General features: G+C 33.2%; 1 long non-coding RNA gene and 1 pseudogene across 1 annotated transcript in view; one reads left to right on the top strand and one right to left on the bottom strand.

Moving 5' to 3' along the window:
- LOC145241398 (uncharacterized) overlaps positions 1-23,283 on the top strand; it is a 312,540-nt gene that overhangs the window by 122,277 nt on the left and 166,980 nt on the right. The window lies entirely within an intron of this gene.
- On the bottom strand, positions 396-620 carry LOC145241782 (U2 spliceosomal RNA; annotated as a pseudogene).

Genomic DNA, 23,283 nt, shown 5'->3' with positions numbered 1-23,283 from the left:
TTATGAAAAGGAAGGGTTGTAAAGAGATTGCTTCGAATTTAGGGGTATCAAAACCAAAGCAAAATATGATGAAAGTAAAAATAAAATAGATAAACCCCATAATTTATCATACCATACATGTTCACACTGAAACACTTATCACAATATTCTGTGGATCTATATTAAAAAACCTTGTTAAACTTTGTGACATATTTCAATTCTATGGAGGTCAAGCGCGAACGAAGACCCATAATTTTATTATACCATATTTATTCAAACTGAAACATAATTATCAAAATATACTTACGCCGATAGATATGAAAAGTCTTTATTAAAGTTTGTACCTATTTCCATTCTATGGAAGCCAGGCACGAACGCAGACCCCACACTTTTATTATACCATTCCTATTTAAGTTAAAACATGCTTATCAAAGTATTATTATGTACCTATTTACTATGCCTCCCCACGGGACAGAGTTAGACACCACGGTCGTTTTTTAACGTGGAGAAAAGGTACAAAAATAAAAATTGTCTCAGTCGTGAAGGATTTCCCCTCCACCGAAAGAGAACAAGAAATGGAAGTGCAGCATCTGCAGAACAGATACTACACTTTGATCTTGACCAAAAGGCCAAGAAATTATTATGTACGTCTATATCAAAAACACTTGTAAACGTTTTTTTAATTTCTAAATTTTTTATTTCCATACTTTGTGGACCAGGCGCGTACGCAGACCCCACAATTTTAATGAATCATCATTATGCCAGACCAAAAGTACACATTTCGGTGTCTCGATACATCTTCTATTATTATATGTGATCAGTTTTCTATAATAGTCAACCATATAGGAGCCTATTCGTGACCAGACACACACAGGGACGTTCAGATATATATATATATATATATATATATATATATATATATATATATATATATAATATAAAGCTGAATAAAAAATAAAAAATAAAAATTGTCTCAGTCGTGAGAGATTTCTCCTCCACTGACAGAGAACAAGAAACTGAAGTGTAGATCTGGAAAACAGATACTACACTTTGATCTGGACCCGAAGTGGGTCAAACGCTCCGTTTATATCGCGAGCTGTTTCATTAGCTTTTCGGCTTAGCTTGAATTGAAATGAGAACATTTGGCGAATTTGCTTTTTTTCATCCTGTATTCAACATTTTGAAAAGAAGACATGGTTGTATTAAAACGATTGTAATTAAAACGATTAGATAGAGCGGAAAACGCTCTTTAAAATGATATATAAAGTAAAGGTATTATAACGAAAACTTATTCGAAAATATGCCATTTGAAATCTAAATATAAAATTCCGCAAGAACTTTCTTCTCAACTTTGGGAGGTAACGATTTCCTAGTGGTTTAAGACACGGACTGGCACCATGGGTGTTCCAAGTATCAGTCCAATTACTTCTACGAAAGCAGTTTAACTTAAAATGTTTGCAACTTTGTCATGGTCCTTCGCGTATGTCCTTTTAGAAAGAATTCTGACTATAAAATTGTCGGGAAAACCAATGCCAACAGTACAACATTTGGATTCGCACGATATTATGATATTATGATGATGACTATATTCGCATACTTCTCCAACCAATTAAAGTATGACACAAAAAGAAGGAAGAAAAGAAGTGTTAAACGTAATATTTAATTAGTAGCGCAATGAACATAGATTATTTTTAAATTGTGTTGGATTTGAATCTCTGATAGTAACGTTTTGGCTTGGCGCCCAATAAATCAATATTTGACATTACAATTGTTATTATTAATGCCTTTTTTTTTCATTTTAGAGAATTTAAATAATTTTGTTTGACATGACATGCAATTCATAACGAAAAGTTTCAAATGCTTCAGATATAATATTGAAAGTTGATTGCATCATGTGCGTTCGAATGCTGCAATCAACTTTTAATGTTACTTTAATTTTTATCAGCACACTTGTCGGTAATATTGATTGCTAGAGTTAATTCTATGAGAGATCAAGATGGAATTCATACAATATTTGTAGGGACCATTTTATGTAATAACAAGCAGGGTGAACGAAGTTGCCTGGGATTGAATGACGACCAACGAATGTTTTACACTCCCATGTTTTCGTCATCGAAATCGATGAAATAGCCATTTTTCCAATCAAATCGATTGATTGCCTATGTTATGTAATAACTAACAGGGTGACACGAAGTGGCTCGGGATTGAATTTCACTCAAATCGATTGATTGCCTGATTTAATTAGTGACCCATCACGATGCATCTGGAGTAAGCTTACAAATGCATTTCACGGTGACTACGTTCACACTATATTGTAATCTACATTGCACTGTACAGAACGTACTGTTGATTTTATAACATTATTTTTATATATAATGGCTTGCATTAAAGTTTAAAATGCAAAAGTAAACTATCATGCTTCAATTCGGCTCGAAATAGAAACATTCGCTTCGAACGCGCTTTTGTCATATCAAAGATCCTATTAAACTTCTCAAATGCACTTGTGATATTTGATTGTGTAAGATGCTAACTTTAGTTAAAATTGCTTGCCCATTTCTTCATCGGATTATTTCGATTATCGATACTTATCGGAGACATTCCGACACAAAATCAATCGCAGAACACTGTGAAGCACATAAAGTACCTTTGTGTAAAATTTCATAAAAATCGGCCCAGCTGTTTTGAAGTTCATAGGGAAGGAATTCACATACACACAGACACACAAACACATGAAGTTCCTTTGATATAATAGTAGAGAAGATATATGTGCGTGCCTTCTCTGTGTGTACGTTATCAACTTGCACGCACATAAAATATAGATCATCCGATTATCAAGGGGGGATGCTAAAAATGTATTTGGTGATTATCTGATGTTGTGGACAAAATATGTTGACTTCACACGTTTTTAAATGAATCGTTTCAAAATCGAATATAGCATCATAAATAGGATTCTATTCCTGTTGTTGATTTACTCAGTTAAAAACACTCTTAATTAAATTAAATCTTAATTAAATCAAATCTTAATTAAATTAAATCTTAATAGATTTAATTGTTCCACGTCTGCATGAGCACATTTAAAAAAGACCATTCGTTGTATTCATTAAAATATATTTAGCTAACAATAAAGAACAAGGGAATTGTTATTATAAAACTGTAAAATTGTTAAAATATTAATGGATTTAATAAAGGAAAAGGCTTTTGTGTAATTTACTTACACGATAGTTTAAAATGACCATTATTTTACGCAACTTTCACTGAAAGTTTTCGAATGAGCTTCAATTTCTGGTTCTTCTTGTAAAACATTTATGGCAAGAAATCCTCTTTTTACCACTACTGGAAAAATGTTTCCTAGCTTCTGTTCGCAACATCAAAACACTCAACCGCATGAGAAAGAGAATAGGACGATGAAAAATTGATATAACCTGATGGGGTCTACAAAACATATCCAATCATCCGCGACTGTAAGGTAGATGATATTAGGGCCATGACAAGAGAATATTCTTTTCATTATTTTGACTTTCGAGTGTATATCAGTTAATATGTTATACATTTTTAGATAGAGTGATATGGTTCTCGATTGATTAACTGTGTCTAATTGTGCCGGATATATACTCGAGAGCCAAAACAATGATAAGAATATTCTCTTGTCATAGTCTTCATGATTATACAAGTTTAGAATTACCTTGTCTGCCTCTACTACCCAACCAGTGCAACTTGAAAGACTTTAAAAAGCAATTATGCAAAAGACTGCGTAAAAAGTTGGGAAACGGCTGTATGACCACGCGCTTCAAAGATACACAAAAAAGAAAAATAACATTAAACGATATTTCAATGAGCAGACTTACTTTCCCAGAATCTCTCATCTATGGAATACGTTTTCACAAAATTGTTTCCCTGGGGCGAAAGTGGTTTCCATATAATCATCGGCAAATATAATGTGAATAAATACTTGCCAGAAACAGCATTTATAGTGGCGAGCTGTTTACCGAGATCTTTCTTGTATAAAATGCTTTTAAAAGTTTGTATGGACTGACAACTTCGGGACAAATAACTGTTGACATTCCTATATATCTAACCACCTGCAAATTATTGTCAAATGCTATCATTTTAAATTGTAGTAGTTAATCTATCTAGATATATAAAGCAGTAGATGTATGTGTGTGTAAACATTTAACAGGTAAACTCTTAAAATACTAGTCACATAACACTGAAATTAACAAGAAATAGTAATTATACACAAAGGATGGTTTATAACGAGTAAAATCTTTGCTTGGGCTTATGAATAAAACATACGGACACATATAGGCATGTTCATATGCGAAATGTTGTTTTCAACTAGCTGACATGTTTATACTTCTTTCTGCGCGTGAAAACATAAAATTTACTATTTCAAGTGTGTTTATATTTAGACTTTATTACCGTTTTCTCGATCAGTAGAGCACGCGGCTAGGTCGCGAAATATTTTCTTTTCGATTCTAGCTGATGGCACTAAGTCATTTTTTTTTAAAACTTTTGCCATCCTATTTTCGTATTAATAAATGCGAATATCTGCATGGTTTCAAATATATTTAAACGTATTTTACTGCAAGCGAAATCAAAAGCGCTATCGTATTAAACTGTAGATTCTTGCATTATATTTCGAAAGAAGGAGGGCTAAAAGATAAAAGATTAAACTAGAAAAGAGAATTAGTGCTACTGGTGTGATCTCTATAAAATAAAACGTACCTGTTGCTCATGAGAGATATGGAAAAAGAATACGTTATTAAACAATGCTTCGTAAAATCACTAAGATAATTATGTATGAGGACGTAATATTCACATATATCAAATACAACCTGGAAAAGCCGGGTACTTCAGCTAGTGTTTATATAAAAACATAGGCATAAAAGTTATCAATGACACTCGTCCCGTTATTAAGCAGATGGTTTTAGGTTCGACTCGGCTTGCGATGTGTGCTTGTCTAGAGCAGTGATACATTCTTTTTATGGCTATAAACGAGAATGAAACGCGGAATATTCTGTGTAGATTAATTTCCATATAATATATATTTTTATAGCTTACTACATAGCTCTACCTATGTATTAAGCACTGTTAAAGTAAATACTAAATATTTACGCATGAAATTATATTTTCATATATTAATTTATGTGATAAAATTAAGTAGTCATATGTATGTATGTGTGTGTGTGTGTATGCATGTTTCATGTTCCCTGAGAATCATCAATTGGACTAATATATCTGTACCGCCGATCCAACTATTTAAACTTTGAACCACAATCACTATTTGTTAACTGCAATCCAACATCTTTATCCAGAGAGAAAGATAAGGAGAAAAACAGGGAAAGAGAAGTAGAGAGAGAAGGGAACAGAGAAGGAAAATGTGACATTTTAATTGCTACACATGTGTCTATCAGACGTTCTTCGTAACAGGCTAACTAATAGAAATGTGTTGTCTGATCCTTCCCACTTGTCTCTTCGGATGCCGATCTACAATTAAACGCATCTAATTGAATCTTATCCACTTGTTTTCCTATCCAAATTTAAATTTGATGTTATTTCATTTGACGTCAAATTATTCCATACAAAATTCTTATTGTACATTCTTATGTACATTTCATCATGTATCGATACTATTTGTTTAGATTAACGTAAAAAGGTTTTTATTTTTTCCATGAGGTTTTCAGTGGCTCATTGTTTAAAAAATACTAGTAGACCCGGCTTTAACATAGTATTTTAATTTATGCCGATTGCGTACGTATTTTTATAGAATCAACCCTTTCTTGATTAGTATATATTACGAAAAATAATTTGCACGGTGGGCTTATTCCAAAAAAATTATAATAAAATAATTACGATGTTGTTTATCAAATTCCGTCTGTGTTTGTTTACAATATCACCTCAGCTGATGTTTGGGCTTGGCGATCTAAAAATTATCTTTCTTCTTTTATAGATATATACATTTTTAGAGGGGTATATTTCACGTTACATCGGTGTAACGTAAATTAACGGTGTAACGTAAATAGTCACGTAAATTAACGGTGTAACGTAAATATTCCCCTGTAAAAATCCTTTTTATCTATAAGAGAAGAAAGACTATTTTTAAGATCGGATTTTTTCGATTTCCAATACTTACCAGACGAATTTCTGTACAAAACATATATAAAAATACGGTCAGAATTTTTTTAAAAATTAGCTTCATGTGAAAATTGCAGAAGTTTCAGAACCTATAAGGACAAAAACCCTCACACACAAAGTAACTTCTATATAACAGTAGAGATAGAGATAGTGACAGAGACAAATATGTTTTTCGAAAACGTAAGGATTATATCATTCTAAAATTATGAACGATATAACATTATGTAAATATTTTAGAATGTTCTTGTCATCTGGATTTACGTAAAAGGTCAGTGTTGCCTCGCACATGCCCACCAATTTAAAACATGTAAGCATCGTTAATAACGAGATAAATATCCCAAAGTTATTGTATCGACATATTTATACAACTGTTGCATAGGACTACATATTAAAGAGATATCGGGGTATTCATATTGAGACACTGCATATAACAGACATGACGATAGTGATGAGAGGGAGAGAGTAACATTTATACAGTTCTGTGGATGCTTGGGACTTCATATATATATACTGACTGGAGATGTATACAAGTTCTTAACACAGAGGGGGGGAGATACATAATCCTTGAAGGGTTACACAATGTTCATTACAAGATGTTTAACAAATTACCTTTTGAGTGTTTAAAGATGGCGCATGACAACATTTTTACAAAAACACATAAATGATTCTTTATTCATTGGACCGGTCGAATGCTGATGACGTCAGGAATTCAAATTTGGGATCTACGTAGTTTAATGTTCTTTCCTTCGCTTCCAAAGGACTCTGACTCCAACTCAACCCAACTCAACTGCTCTCAACTCTTCAACTACCGACTCTGCAACCCTCTCATCTGACTAACTCTAGCTCGTATATTGAGATCCCCCCTTCGTTATGACGTCAGAAGTGGGTTTTCCAAACGTGACCAATTCACGTGGCTATGCACACGCTTTTGACAACAAAAGAACTCTCAACATATGACTCTAACCTATTTTTAACAATATATTTTTAACTTGTATTGTTCATTCTTTTTTGGTTGGCCGTTTTAACACTCTGATTCGAAACAGAATGAACAACCACTTCTTTTTACGATATAAACAATATCTAACTATTTCTAATTAAATCTAACAATAGCTAAATTTTAACATTCCAATTCTTAACTTTGCTTACAAGGTTCAAGTCTCGGCTTATCCTTATCTCATTTTCGCTTATTTAATACTCTTCTTATTTACATGGAAAGGGAACAGCCTTTCATTGTAACACAACATTTTTGTATATTTATGTACATTTTATTCCGTCGATACATTTTTGTGACCAAGAGACGAGGTCCGCTTGAAATATAAAAAATAACATTAATACTATTAAATACAAAAAGTAACATCGTTTCGAAAAATCCTCATAACCTTTAAATCACTATCCTAGAAGCATACGTGGACTTTTAACAGTATATATATATATATAGTCTTTGAAGTTTTTAATATTTGAAACCATACAAAAAATTATTTTTTATCATTCGTTAAAAAAAACATCTAGTCAGTAAGTCATTTAATCACCTGCAATCACTGCATCAACTCTCTCAAATTTACTATAATACCAATTTTTTAAAATTTTTCAAGGGATCATCAGTTGTTTACCATGAATATATATATATATATATATATATATATACATCAATTTGATTTATATATATATACATCAATTTGATTTATATATATATATATATATATATATATATATACATCAATTTGTAAATGCGAGTTTTTTTATCATACAACGTCTATATTACCAGCAACACGAGCTATTGTTATTTAAATCAACAATGCAGCAGTTATGTATTGCAGATTTTGTGCGTACATATTTTAAAACAGTTACAATTTCATTTATGTTTAATACTATTTACTTGTAATTTTATTATGTAATTTTGTATACATATATGCAATATATTTTCGACATTAATAGCATTAACTCAATGTTATTTAATAAAAAAACGAATAACTTACTTAAAATCATTTCAAGAACACTAACGCCGCTCACTAGAATTCTTGCGAGCAGAGAAAATGAGGGAAATGCTCTCTCTTACTCTTTTTCTCTCCGTTTATGACGTTATATGATCAAAACATTTGCCATTTTCTTTTCAAAGTTCGTATCTGGACATTAAAGTGACTGTTTTGATGAGCTGATATATTTTTAGATAGCGCCAAAATTAGATTTTTGAACAGGAAAACTAATAACATGCAGCGAATATAAGTTTATTAACATTTCTATTAAAACAGTACCTACTGTATTTAAAATATAGAACTGACATAATGAGATATAAAATTAATAATACTACTAATAATATTAAAATTAATAATACTAATAAATACTTATAAAGTAATATTATGCTATATAGTTCAATACAAATAATGAAATCATATTGTAATAAACCATCTTTAATTTACTGCTTCAGTTCAGCACCTTTTGGCAGATAATATTCATTACGTAAGGTTTCGCTGACATTCTTCACTGAAGAACCGCTGCAGGTCGAAATTACTACGAGAATTTTTTTCCCACTATTACAGCAATGGTCATATATTATCATAACGATATTCAAAAACGAGGGAACGTCAATGGTGGGCGCCAGATAAACCTTTTGAAAGCCAAATGTACGAATTTAGCCGTTATGAAAGTGTTTGGATTTTAAAAATTGTATATAACTTTTTCAAAGCTGACTACAACTTGGATGTCTTCAAGTCCAACATAAACAAGTTCCTGTTGAACCGCTCCCTTAAGTAAGACACTTTATCAGATCTCCATTACTAGCGATTACTACGATATTGTCCCATTGATTACTGTACACGCAATAACCCTTATCCCCGAGTGATAAGTGGTGACTTCCTTGTAAAAAAAAAAAGCATAACATACAGACTAAGGAAAGAACAAGTAGAATATTATATAGATGTTGGTTTCATTTAAAGTGGCGAATACGTAAAGCTAACTAATACTATCAGGGAAATCCGACGTGCCCGGGATTGAATTACGATCAACGAATGTTCTACACTTCCAATATTTTATTGTCAGCAAAATTGGTTAAATTGTCCATTTTCAAATCGATTATTGTTTAGTCCAGACGGGAACTCACCAATATGCATCGGGAGGAAGCTGCAGTTGTCTACCCCCAGTGATTTACTCCACAATATATTGTAGTTTACATTGCACTGTAGAGAAACTCTGGTTGATTTTCTAAAATTATTTTTATATAATGTCTTGAATTAAAGTTTGAAATGAAAAATCAAGTCTTATGGTTTGGTTATTCTCTAAACAGAAGCATTCATTTCGAACGCGCAACTGTCTTATCAAAAAACGTACTTTTAGTTTTATACGCCAAGGCCCTTGCGTGTGCAGTGATAAAACATCTCAAATGCTCTTGTGATGTGGTTGCATCGGAATGTTAATTTCTGTCAAAATCAGACTGTTCCCTCTTTAATCGAATGTTTTAATCGTCGATTTTTATACTTATCAGGGGCATTCCGATACAAAACCTATCTTAGAAAACTACCAGACACATACATTACATTTGTATGGAATTAAAAAAAAATGGGCCCAACCGATTAATAGGGAAGGAACTCTCACACACACAGACACACACAGAGACAAAGTGCTTATATATATATATATATATATATATATATATATATATATATATATATATATATATATATATATTCATAAACGATGATCGTCCTTGCAAGGTCACGTAGAACTCTTTAGTTCAAAACGAAGGGATACCGTAAATATGCCTAAAATCATCATTGGAAATACATGCGATATAGTAATTTGAACTAAGTTGTAAACCTGCTTTGTTTTCAAATAAGTCAATTTTGTATGAATAGACAAAGCGGAAGGTCACCTAACAATAGAGAAGGTTGTAATCCAGGCCAGTTGTTTGCAAATTACTGACAGAAAGCGGCCTTCAATTGCTGGAACCTCATTAAAAGAAAGTGCTGACAACTACAAAAGCTGGATTCTCATCTTACTGGACGGTTTCTAATCAGCGAACGTAATTAAACAGGGTTGTATAATTTACTGACACGCTAATGAGCTAAGTATAAATTAGCATGAATATTATGTGGATTCGGCGAACTACTGTTCTCATCTTGAGTATGATTTCGCCACGTTTCGTTTGGAGTTAGTTTCTGTTTTGTGGCTGTGGTTTCGTTTGTCTGAAAAAATTGGTTGACAAGAAGAAACATAACTGAAGACAGTCGAAGGCCAAATCGATCAATATGTTACACAAATAACACTTAAGGTGAGAACAATAGTCTGATTAATAAGGTAATATAAACAATCAACCATCATCTAAAAATTGCAGAACTTTAATCATAGAATTGTATTTCTAAAATCAAGTATATTTGGTTGTTTATTTACAGCATATAAACCATTTTGCAGTTATTTAATGCCAATTTCAGTAATTTTAATAGTTTTAAAATATAGTTTATTCATTGAGTTTTTATATATTTAAATACTTATTCATGATGTTTGGTTTTGTTTGGTTGATTTTGGTTTACGGAACATCAACCCTTTAAGAGTAATTTAATGCCGAAACCCGTAATTTTGAAAAATAAAAACTTCAAGTTCTTTATATATTCAAATATTTAGTCATTATGATTTTATTAGTTGTTTTTAGAAAAAAATGTATTTCTTTTTGTTTTTTGACGTTGTGGAACATGATTGAGTTTTTTTTTTTTTCCAAATAGAAATATGAATATGAGGGATAAAAAATAACATAATTCTTTTATGGACCAGAAGGCCAATATCTTCAGAGAGCAATATCTAGTAACAGAAACAGTGTCTTATACCAAACCGGAAACAGCTTTAGAAATTAATAAGGCAGGATGATTTACAATAATAAGAAAAATATGGAGTACAGAAAAAATAGAAAAACTAAAATGACGATTAATTGCAGAAAAGCGAAAAATACATTTCAGGTGCCCCACAGAACAGTTCAGATATGTTTTTATTTAACAGTCTTTAATTTGGAATTTGCCAACATGAAAGCTTATCATAAAAGTGTGTCCATGTATGTGTGCTTGTTTCTAAGATTTTGATCTAATACAGTTTCCAATGATATTGTTGGTTAAGAAAAGAGATGCCTAAAAGATATGTAATAAATAAAATATGAAATAAACCAACAAAGTTAAAATCCAAGATTAATATCACCTTTTAATGGCTGACTTTACGATGCGTAGGCAGATCTTTTAAAAGTTGACCTGCCTTCATATCCATCAGCACTTATGCCTTTCCATTTGTCTCTGCAGTTTTTTTTTACTGCCATTATCTTAAAAGCAAGCCGCCTCATCACCAGTAGCATCATGGTCGTTTTAATAAAAGGGTAAATATTGGATCTTTGACGAGTTGTATATTCCAAAGAGAAAGCCTTTCATGTATAGAAAATTTCGCTTACATGTCGCATTTCATGCATCGCGTATTCACATTCTTTTTTCAAAGTAAGAAATATATAATTTAGTTAATTTAATATACACTTTATATAACATAGGCTCGTAGATAATTTTGTTTTATACCATATAAATCTTAAGGACGTGGAATGCCAATAACTGGTCTCAATATCGAATATCACTACGTCTATCATACTGAGAGAACTTGAATGCCTATTGGAGAGAACTTGAATGGCTACTAGAGAGAACTTGAAGGCCCACTAGACACTATCCTCGAGAGTTTAAGGTCTCTCTGTATAGGGTTTTGGCAAAACAACCTGACATGAGAATACTTTTCTTAGAAGTAAACTCTGACCTTATATACAAAATCACATAGTATTCGCAGCCCAAATAATATCTCCTTTCTATTGCTACCCCACATTTGCTTTTACGAGGAATGGTGCACCTTCTCCAAGTGATGTTACCTCAAGTAATAGAACGAACCCGAATACTCCACCAGACTAGATGAATTCTTGTCCTGGAATCCAGTAAAACCAAGAGACTGAAACGAAAGATATACTAAAACATATGAAAATGGTTAATTGGGGAGAGAAAAATGATATTCTCAATTTCTTTACTAACTCAGTGGTTGAGAGATAAAGAAGTTTAATGGAACAATAGAATATCTATGTACCTCATATAGAATTCAAGTGTTAGCCCAAGGTAGTGGGCATCTTGATTTCTGAGAACTTCGACTGAAGTAAAAAAAAAAAAAATGATAAACAGAAGAAAACAAGGATGGGAACAACATAAAAGAGCAGAAACGTTCATGGAACAGCTTAACAAGGAATATATAGACAGGGATACTCCGCTCCAATTGTTCAAGAGTGGTAGACTTCGATTTGATGAAGAAAGACTAATTTCGGCCAGTTAAGATAATCGCTTACTCATAAATGGATTTTTAAAAATGGCTGGCCTAGAAGCAAACGGCCAGTGTAGGTTTTGACACTCAGCAATTGAGAGCCAAAGCCACCTAATATCTGGATGCCGAATCTTATTGGCAGATGGTCTTTATAAAGTATGTAAATATTTCCATTGGAAGATACATAAAGAGATACTACTTAACAGATCATCGAACATTTGGTAACATTAATCACAACCGATAACATCAAAAGGAATAGTGACAAAGACATACAGGCGGGAAGATGCATAAAAGACAAGGCCATCAAGCCAGACATTGTAATATGGAACAAGCCAGAAAGAACTGCCTACATTATCGATGTCACAGTCTCAAATGACTTCGGTCTTAATAGAGCTGAACAGGAAAAGATAACAAAATATCAGGACCTAAAAAATTATCTAAACACGGCATGGTCTCTGAAAGAAATAAACATTATACCGTTTGTGTTAGTAGAAACTGGCCTAACAAATGAGTATTTTTTCAGAAATACTTAGAAGCAATCCCAGGAAGACCGAGCTGTAACGAATTACAGATAGCAGCCAATAAGGGGACGGCATCGATTCTTAAAACAACCCTCGGATATTGAACTGTTCCCCTAAGTAATGACACCTTATCAATTTTCCAATACTATTGCTACACTATCCCATTGAGTGCTGTACACACAATAACCCTTATCCCCGAGTGGCCATTAGGCCTTGATAAGTGGTGTACTCTATGTAAAAAAAAAATTAAATCGTAATGAAAATTGTGAGCTCCAGGAGGGAGCCCCGTGATCTCATAAAACTAACTGAAGTAAAAGAAAAATGAGTTCTAGAAAATGAAACCGTGGTCAGTAACTAACTCAGTATATATATATATATATATATATATATATATATATATATATATATATATATATATATATATATATATATACGAGCAAACAGTGAATAAAACATGTTAAAAAACACTTTGAAATGAGTTAAAAACATATTTAATCTGAAAAGGAAACACTAGATAAGTGGATAGTCCTTATATTATATGATAATGATGATTGCAACGTCTTGTCAGACGAGAGCCATTCCCTCAGTCACTAAAATCCATGTGCCCGAATATGACTTTTTAGCCTTGCTAGCGACTTGAACAGCCTCAAGCAGACATGACACTGAAAACGTTCACTTATTTGTATGAAACTAACAGCAGCGGAACCTGTATTATCGTGGGCTTTCATGTGATTAACAAAACCTGCCTTAGACAACAGAGCCCGATCACACACCTTACAGATCCAGAGATCTCCATGGTTGGGCGGCAAGGTTTGGCATTTCCTACATGTTCTCTTAAGCTTCGCTCGGTCTATTTTGGCTGCTTCAAAGTGTTCTGCACCCTTGTATATCAGTGTCCTCCACCGCTTGCGATCATACGCTAGTGACACCCAACTGCCAACAGGAATATGAAAGCTCACCAGACTCTCCTTGATGCTATCACGAAAACGTTTTTTGGGCTTGTGCTGGGGTCTTTTTCCAAGAAAGAGCTCACCATAGAACAATTGTTTTGGTAGTCGATAGTCTTCAAACCGGATGAGAACCCGCCCAACGCAACTGGTTCTTAATAACAATGGTAGCAATACTGGTTGTTTTTGCCTTTTTTAAGACATAAGTATCAGGGGCAAAGCTATACCACTTTAAACCAAGAATGTGTCTAAGGCAGTGCTGATGGAACCTCTCGAGCAATTCTATATGTGTCCGGTACAAGGTCCAAGTTTCAGATGTGTAGAGAGGGATGGTACTACACATGCTTGATATACTGAAATTTTAGTTGTCAGAGTTAGATCACCATCAGACCAGACTCTATCTTGTAACCTTCCAAAAGCATCAGATGCCTTGCTGATTCTCTGTCTTATTTCCGCATTAAGAGTGCCATCATTTGATAAGGCACTCCCAAGGTAGACAATTTTTTTACGACTTCAAGGCGCTTTCCACAGACGAAGATATCAGGTTCCACATACAGATCATCGGGAGCGGGAGTGTACATGACTTTAGTTTTCTTAATGCTAACTGTCAGTCCGAAGCAGGTACAAGCATTTGTATAGAGATCCATCACTAGTTGCATATCTACTGGGGAGTGTGTTACCAGGTCAGCATCATCAGCATACAACAGTTCCCTAACAAGTCCATCACTAACAAGTGTTTTGGCTTGGAATCTTCTGAGGTTGAACACCTTTCCAGTCGTTTGGAATCTAATATAAACACCCATATCACAATCGTGGAAACCATACCAGAGCACAGCAGTCAAATAGAGCGAAAACAATGTTGGTGCAGCTATATCACCCTGCTTCACACCATTATCAATGGGGAATTCTTCCGAAAGCCGACCATTGAATTTGACGCGACCTTTCATACTATGATGAAGTTGCTTGAACTTGTATGTAGAAGCAGGTGTACAGCCAAATTTTTCCAGCACTTTCCAGAGAGCCTCACGGTTGACTGTCAAACGCCTTGGTTAAGTCCACAAACACTTGGCAAAGAGGCATACGCTGATCAATACATTTCTCCAAGAGCTGTCTAGCAGAAAACACCATATCCACAGTTCCTCGCCCTCCTCTAAATCCAGACTGGGATTCCGGAAGGATATTAGGACATACATACTTTTCCAATCGGTTTAGCAAAAGTCGTGCAAACACCTTTCCAACCGCACTCAGCAGCGAGATACCTCGATAATTTCCACAATCAGACCTTGTACCCTTTCCTTTGTACAACATAACCAAGATGGCATCTTCCCAATCTTGGGCAACCGGGTCACTCTGCCATACTGACAGTATCAAAGAGTGGACCACACAATGTACATTGACACCACCATGTATCAGCAGCTCAACAGGGATGCCATCCAACCCAGGGGCTTTGTTTGAGTGTATCTGTTTTATGCAATCAACTGTTTCCGCAAGAGTCGGTTCAACATCAAGTTCCGGAAAAAAGGAACATTGAGGAATACTTTCTATTGCAGCAACATCAACATTGGATGGGTTATGAAAAAGATCATGAAAGTGTTCATGCCATCGATGCATAATTTCATCTGAGGTTTTCAGCAAGGTTTTCCCGTCCTTCGCCAGGAGTGGTGTAGTTGAAGAGGGTTTCGGACTATAAGCCTGATGAAGCAGAGTGTAGAATGTCTTGACATCTCTATGATCGTAGGCAGTCTGTATCTCCCTGGAGAAGTCAGACCACCATTTGTTTTTTATTTGGCGCACACAACACTGAACCTCACTCCGAACAGAAGAAAAGTGGGCAGCGAGCGCTGGCTCGTTCAGAGGTGAAGAGTTGAGAAGTTTCAAATAAGCTTTCCGCTTTCTATTAATTTGAGGCTTAATTTGATTGTAATTATCAGCAAACCAATCTCTATGTCTGGGAACCTTCAACCCAAGAGCTTCAACACCTTTTTGGTATACTGTATCGCTTACTGTCTCCCAGTCACAATCTGAGCAATCCACCTGGTTGAAAGCAGATTTCAGGGAACTTCGTACGACTGGATCATTCAATTTGTAAACATCAATACGTTTAAGCACTTTGACACCATTGAAACGGCTTTTTTTTCGAACTGTAATTCTAAGTTTAGCTCTGACCATTAAATGATCAGTACCACAGTCAGCACTACGCATTACTCTTAAAATTTCCAAGATCATCACGTCTACACAGTATGTAATCAAGAAAATGCCCATGTTTAGATTGGGGATGGAACCAGGTCTCCTTGTTTTTCTGGTGGGAAAAAGTGTTGGTGATAACAAGATTTAGTTCACTACAGAGATGACGAAGCAGCATACCATTTGAATTGACTCTACCTATGCCATATGGACCCAATGGAGACCAAGTCTCATTGTCTGATCCAACCCGTGCATTGAAGTCACATTGGCAAACCGGTGATAATAGATCTAAGCATATGATAAAAGGAAGTAATATTGTCTTCAGGCTAAGTAAGAGTCGGCGCATAGACAGAAAGAACATTTATATAACGACCAGCAGCAAGGGACATTCTCAAAGTCATTGCACAGTCATTTATGCCTACTGGCTGTTCGATCTTGTTAATTAAGGAGTTTTTAACTGCAAAACCAACACCAGCCTTACGTCTCTCCTTTTCAGCTCTACCAGACCAGAAGATCTTGTAGCCCGACTCGCGCTCAACCAGTTTATCCTCACCTGCGAAACGTGTCTCAGAGAGTGCAGCAATGTCTATAGTGTATCTTTGCAATTCCTTAGTCAAAAAAAAAAAAAATATATATATACATGATGATTGCAACGTCTTGTCAGACGAGTGCCACTCCCTAAGACATTTAAAATCCATGAGCCCAAATGTCTGAATGAGTATCTATACAAATATGATGTTACAGAGTCTTAGCTTTGTACGACAGCTAAGTCTCTCTCTCGGTTCAAAATGTTGAGATCCAGCAACAAGCAAGAGCAAGATAGCCAGCAACAAATTAAACTGCAGACCAGCTTAATGCGGGTACTGGTCTTCCGCTTTATGGTTTTTTAAATCAGAGATTTTCTTCTCCTAGAAAGGTTGCCTTCACCACGGCTTAGGGGAGCCCTTTCTACCCCAATACACATATACACACACACAAATATACACGGTGCTAGTTGGCCGTTGACCCAGAAAAAGAGTTCATTCGCCCTATAGGGCGATATATATACATACATACATACATATATATATATGTATGTATGTATGTATGTATGTATGTATATATGTATGTATGTATGTGTGTATATATATATATATATATAGTGTGTGTGTGTGTATGTGGCCTTCCTAAGGCTAACACTTCATTTCTGTATTAAATACATAGACATTCGAGTGTTTCTAAAAGTTATGATTAAGAAACCTTAGATATTCTAGTAAGAATTCAAATCCTCTCTTTCTAATATATATATATATATATATATATATATATATATATATATATATATATATATATATAAGTGTAAATTCTAAATTAAATTATGTACAATTACAACAAAATTTATCGCTTGAATAGGAGTACACATAATTTTTAAAGATTTTCCGTAATCCTTTTATTACAATGAATGGCTCATCTCATCGGAGATAATGTTATTAGCAAAACAGATATTATAGAGTGTGCTTATTAGTACACGAATGGAAAATTAAATTTTAAATGATAGTGTAAAAACAGATACTTCGTGGTTAAATTAATATTATTGCTCTATTTCGAATATTGAGCGTTTTTGTCTAATTGGGATTTTCAAGAAAAATATTGATACTAATATTTATTTAGACTTTAGGTTTTACAGTATTAGATAATTAGTAATCCTATACTATTAACCGTATTTATAGCATGTAAAAAAAACAACAAATATATATAGATATATCTATACTCCTATAGATTCGTTTTTCTTTTGTGTGTATTGATATTCATATTAAAACCCCCTGTTTTCTACTTATTTAAAAAGAAAATACAATTTTCTTATATATGGATTGTGGAATTGCATTCACTAGTAAAAATCTAGCCAATTTGTATAGTCTTTTAAACATTCATTTTAATTAATTTCCTATTAGTTGCTTCGGCTTTCTAATGAGATAATCATCTTTAGTTAACTATTACGTGTAATTATATTCATGCATATATTCTACATGATTTATACTTGCATAATATTTGCGTAAAAAGTTTATAGTAAATACAAAATTGTTTCCATATATATTTATGTATATGTATGTATTTTTGTTTAACAAATTTTGCCCACCAAACTCCTCCTAGAGTTTTTGGTCTACGGATATGAAACTTCATATATAAGGTATTTGAATCCATGCAAAACTTTATATTTGGGGTTTCGCCCGGAAAAATCTGTGCAAAAGTGTGAAAATTAAAAAAAATGAAATTTGCCAGTAACTATTGGTTCATGTTTTAATTTTTTAGCCTTGCAGTAAACATGTTTTCATAGCCCAGTCATTGACGTCATAAGCAAAATAAATCGTGTGCTGAAGGTTTTGGTTTCGATTCTCGGTGGTGGCGCATGAGTCTTTTTTTATACTTTTTAAATCATTACTATATATTGCATCTAATCTATCTATCTATATATCTATAAAAGTGAAAATGTCTGTCTTTTCTCTATGGTAGTAAAGGAAGGCATTACTTTCCATATTCACACTTTTTAATATATACATATGCACATAACCTTATGAACAGTACATAGGGCTCGAGCAGAGCCGGGCGGAACTGCTAGTATCCCAATAAAAATGTGTGTGTATGTGTACATTTCTCTACGCAATAACTGTCAATTTTAAGTCTAAATTTTAACTCGAAATTTGATATACAGGGTACTGAGATTTGGGAAAATCTTTGTGATTTGTTTTCGGACAGAAATTTGGTTGTTAAGGGGTCAAAGTTCAACGATTTCGCCTTTGAGAACTCTACCAAACTCCTCCGACAATTTTGAGTCTAAACATTTAAAATTTTAGATATAGGGTCCTTGGACATGGATCTAACTTAATAATTTAGTTTGATCCCAAAACAATGAATTTTAAGGGGTCATAATAGGGCTCAAAGTTTTTTAAAAAATTGACCTCTGCGGTTTCTACCAAATTACTCAGACAATTTCTGGTATAAACATTTGAAAGTTGGCATATATATATATATATATATATATATATATATATATATATATATATATAATAAACAAAGAACAAGTGAATAAAATATGCAAAATGATAAACAAGTAAATGAAATGTACCATATTTATATATATAAATATATATTTAAAACTGTGCAGAAGGTCAGAAAAACATTGGTTTCAAGCCTAACATAAAAGGGGATCAGTTAATCGTAAATAATGTACGGCTCTCGACAGAGAAAAGAATTTGGCTGACGAGAGCCTAACATTATTTACCATTAACTAGTTCCTCTTATGTTTGACTTGATACCGACGGTACCAATGTTTTTCTGACCTTCTATACAGTTTTAAATAAATAAATACAAAGCTCTTATATTGAAAGTTTTTCTTAGTAATCGAGCACCTTGTTGGAATTCTTTCCAATAAAACAGTAAACACACACACACATATATATATTATAATATAAAGCTGAATGTCTATGTGTGTGTATGTGTGCGTGTGCCTGTGTGTATGTGTGTGTGTGTGTGCCTCTGTGTGTGTGTGTGTGTGTGTGTGTGTGTGGTCACGAATAGGCTCCTATACGGTTGACTATTTTAAAAAAACTGATTACATATAATGATAGAAGATGTATCGAGACACAGGAATGTTTGATCTGGCTGAACGGTGGTTCATTAAAATTGTGGGGTCTGCGTTCGCGCCTGGTCCACAAAGTATGGAAATAAAAAAATAAAAAATAAAAACGTTTACAAGTGTTTTTGATATAGATGTACATAAGAATACTTTGATAAGTATTTTTTAAACTTAAATAGGGATGGTATAATAAAATTGTGTGGTCTGCGTTCGCGCCTGGGTTCCATAGAATGGAAATAGGCACAAACTTTAATAAAGACTTTTCATATTTATCTGCGTAAGTATACTTTGATAATTATGTTTCAGTTTGAAGAAATATGGTATAATAAATTATGTCACAAAGTTTAACAAGTTTTTTTAAATATAGATCCACAGAAGATTGTGATAAGTGTTTCAGTGTGAACAGGTATGGTATAATAAATTATGGTGTTTATCTATTTTATTTTTACTTCCATCATATTTTGCTTTGGTTTTGATACCCAAATTTACAACCCTTCCTTTTCATGACCTATCATACTTTCATAAATCAGAGTCCATTTTCTGTAGGCTGTTTTTGTAACCCAGTCAACGACAGATACTTTTGCCAGTATATATATATATATATATATATATATATATATATATATATATATATATATATATACTAGCATTTTAACCCGGCGTTGCCCGGGTGTATGGATGTGTCTGTTGAGCAAAAAAAAAAAAGTTGTAGTAGGAAGGCAGGCTCGAACCCTACAGCGAAGGAGGAAAAGAACGGAGGAAAAAAAACCTGACATCTTTGCGGTTACGATCACCACCAAACCTGAAGTGACTAATGTTTAAATTAAGGCTAGACAATCGAAAGGAGAGGATAACTTTAAAAAATATCGGCGAAAAAAGCGACCCTTCCCCTGTAGAAAAGTGCCTAGTTGAAGGTGAAGATATTAATGTTTTTAGCCAATTTTTCGATATTTGTCGTATGAAAGGTCGCCCTTTAAAACGATACTGATCTTGATAAAGTTTTAGGCACACATGCAAACATACATACATTTATATATTTGTAAATGAAAAATTTCGACCCAAACCGATGAAAAGCTTTCCCTATATATATATATATATATATATATATATATATATATATATATATATATATATATATATATATATATATATGGCTTATTGAATTCATTTGTTCTTTATTTAAACTAAATATACCTCTTGGTCTTCTGACAAGGACCCAAAGGAAGTATATATCCTGTTTAAAGAATGTATAATGATAGCGTGGAATTATCATTCGTGCCAGGCTTACATACAATGAAAATATGACTCCTATAATGATATTGAGGATAAACCGTAATAACCAAATATATTCTGACACTATATTAACCAGATTACGTAGATACATACTTTTACAGTTTTAACAAAAGGGCTACAATAATATCGCGGAGATTCCATTCACACTGGACCTCCATAGAATGTGAAATATGCCGCTGGGGAATTTCCAAAGGTCTCGCTTGTATTTATTAATATGCATGTAAAATTGAAGCCAGTTATTTCGTCTCTCGTGTCTGCGATTTGAGATCAATACTAAATTTATTACTTGAGTAAAAATATAAAATTAACGTCATCGCCAGTCGATTCAAGTTCGATTATTGGACACTAGTCAAATGATGTATGTTGATTAGATCTAATTCAGTTATTACAAAAACTGAATAAAAAAGAAAAAAAAGAAAGAAAAAAGAACGAGAAAATAAAAAAGATGGAGAAATAGTAGAAGAGGAAATAAAAGAAGTAAAAAACACTAAGTAAAATTGAACAACTACGAGACGAAATATAAAAAACACAATAATATCGATTTTATTTTTACTTTACATTCTCTTACTCCGTCTTCCTCTTCTGCTTTTCATTATTCGTCTTCTTTCTTCTGTTCGTTTTTTTTAAGTTACTCTCACAAAAGGTATGACGTCATTACAAGCGTTATTCTAAAAAGCAGCCATTTTGTTTTTAACTTTCATAATTTTATGGACGTTTTCCAATGGTAAAAATGAAGTCAGTTAATTCCTGAAGACTTCAAAGATTACTTAACTTCGCTGAGCAAAAATTGAAAAAAAAAAACACAAAAAATGTATACAAATTTGATAAAGTTATAAAGTGCCAATTTCAATTTTTTATCCTTGTATTCATCCACGAGTTTTAAAAAAATACACAGATTATATAATATGCACTGATCACTTCAAGAAAATAGCGCTGACATTCCGTTAACTATGTACATTAAATAACATAGACATTTGTTTCATAATAGAAAAGTAGTAAATCTGAACTAATTATTGATTGAATTAGTCTTCTTAAAGATTCGGTCTTTTGCTTATTTACAAAACAAAATGTATTGTAATAAAAATACATTTTTTTATAAACTGAAATGACGTTAAACATTTTCAAGTACGTCTTTAAATATCACTTGCATTAATCTGGGTTTGTTGAATAATCTCGTTACTTGGTACAGTGATTTAACAGATCGAAAAGTTAGTCAACAACTTTATTTGTTTTGTTTTTATATCAAATCGAAATAAGCATATTATAATGCAGGCTAAAATTTTTGCGAGGTTATCATTGTGAAATGTTATGTTTCGGGGTTGGTTATTTTGCAATATCACAGGTTAGCATTTTAAGAGATTATCATAATAAAAGCTGCGGGGTTCCGCAGTTATCATTTTGCTATGTTACCGGTCATCATTGTGCCAGGTTATCATACTGCGAGTGAATTTTTACAACCCTAACCCTGACCCTAACCATAACCTTAAGCTAAGGTCTTAATAGTATTTAAATATGACAGTCGCTTTCTAAAACAGACAAAAAGTAAACCTTTATTCACTCATTTTTCATAAACCCTTGCATGCTATTTCCACATTGTAAATGTATATATGAACACACGTCTATGCAGATCTACATTTATATCGTATAAGAAAAAATGTGCCCCCGTAGAGTCTTCCATTGGGCTCGGGTGAACTTGTTTGAATTAAACAGTGAGTCAACAAAGTCAGTCAAATATTTTTAAAAAATTTTTTACAACTACACCATAACTAAAATTACTACATGTGGAGATAATCCCTTTTGTTTCAGTAAACCATCCTAATCTGTTTTTCATTCTTTACTATTTGTATTATATTCGACTGTCAATAAATAGAGAGAGAGAGAGAGAGTGACGGAAACGAGCGTGATAAATATCGTTTATAAGAGCAGGTTGATCAACGTACAATGAAAAAGGGTGAAAGTGATAAACAGAAGCTTAGTAAGAGATAAACCCTTTGATGAGTAAATTGCACGTTACGACTAATTAAAACAATTAACATGGAACGTTTTCAGACGTACACTGGTAGGGGAACAAGGCGATGCCCAATCGTAAAATACGCTTAAATATGATATTTTAATTTACGGTGATTTCGTATTTATAATTATAGAGACAATCGTTTCATATTATATTGTACCCAATATATAGTCATGATTTCAAAAGTAAAAGAAAAATATGATTTGAGTGGCATCAGCAATCAAAACAATAACACATAGTTTTATGATTGGAATTATGTTTACAAGTTAAACAAATACTGAAGTTTGT

Source organism: Euprymna scolopes, chromosome 20, assembly GCF_053919585.1.
Source record: "Euprymna scolopes isolate OS-2025 chromosome 20, ASM5391958v1, whole genome shotgun sequence".
Taxonomy (NCBI): Eukaryota; Metazoa; Mollusca; class Cephalopoda; order Sepiida; family Sepiolidae; genus Euprymna; species Euprymna scolopes.
This window is presented reverse-complemented; position numbering and strand designations above follow the sequence as displayed.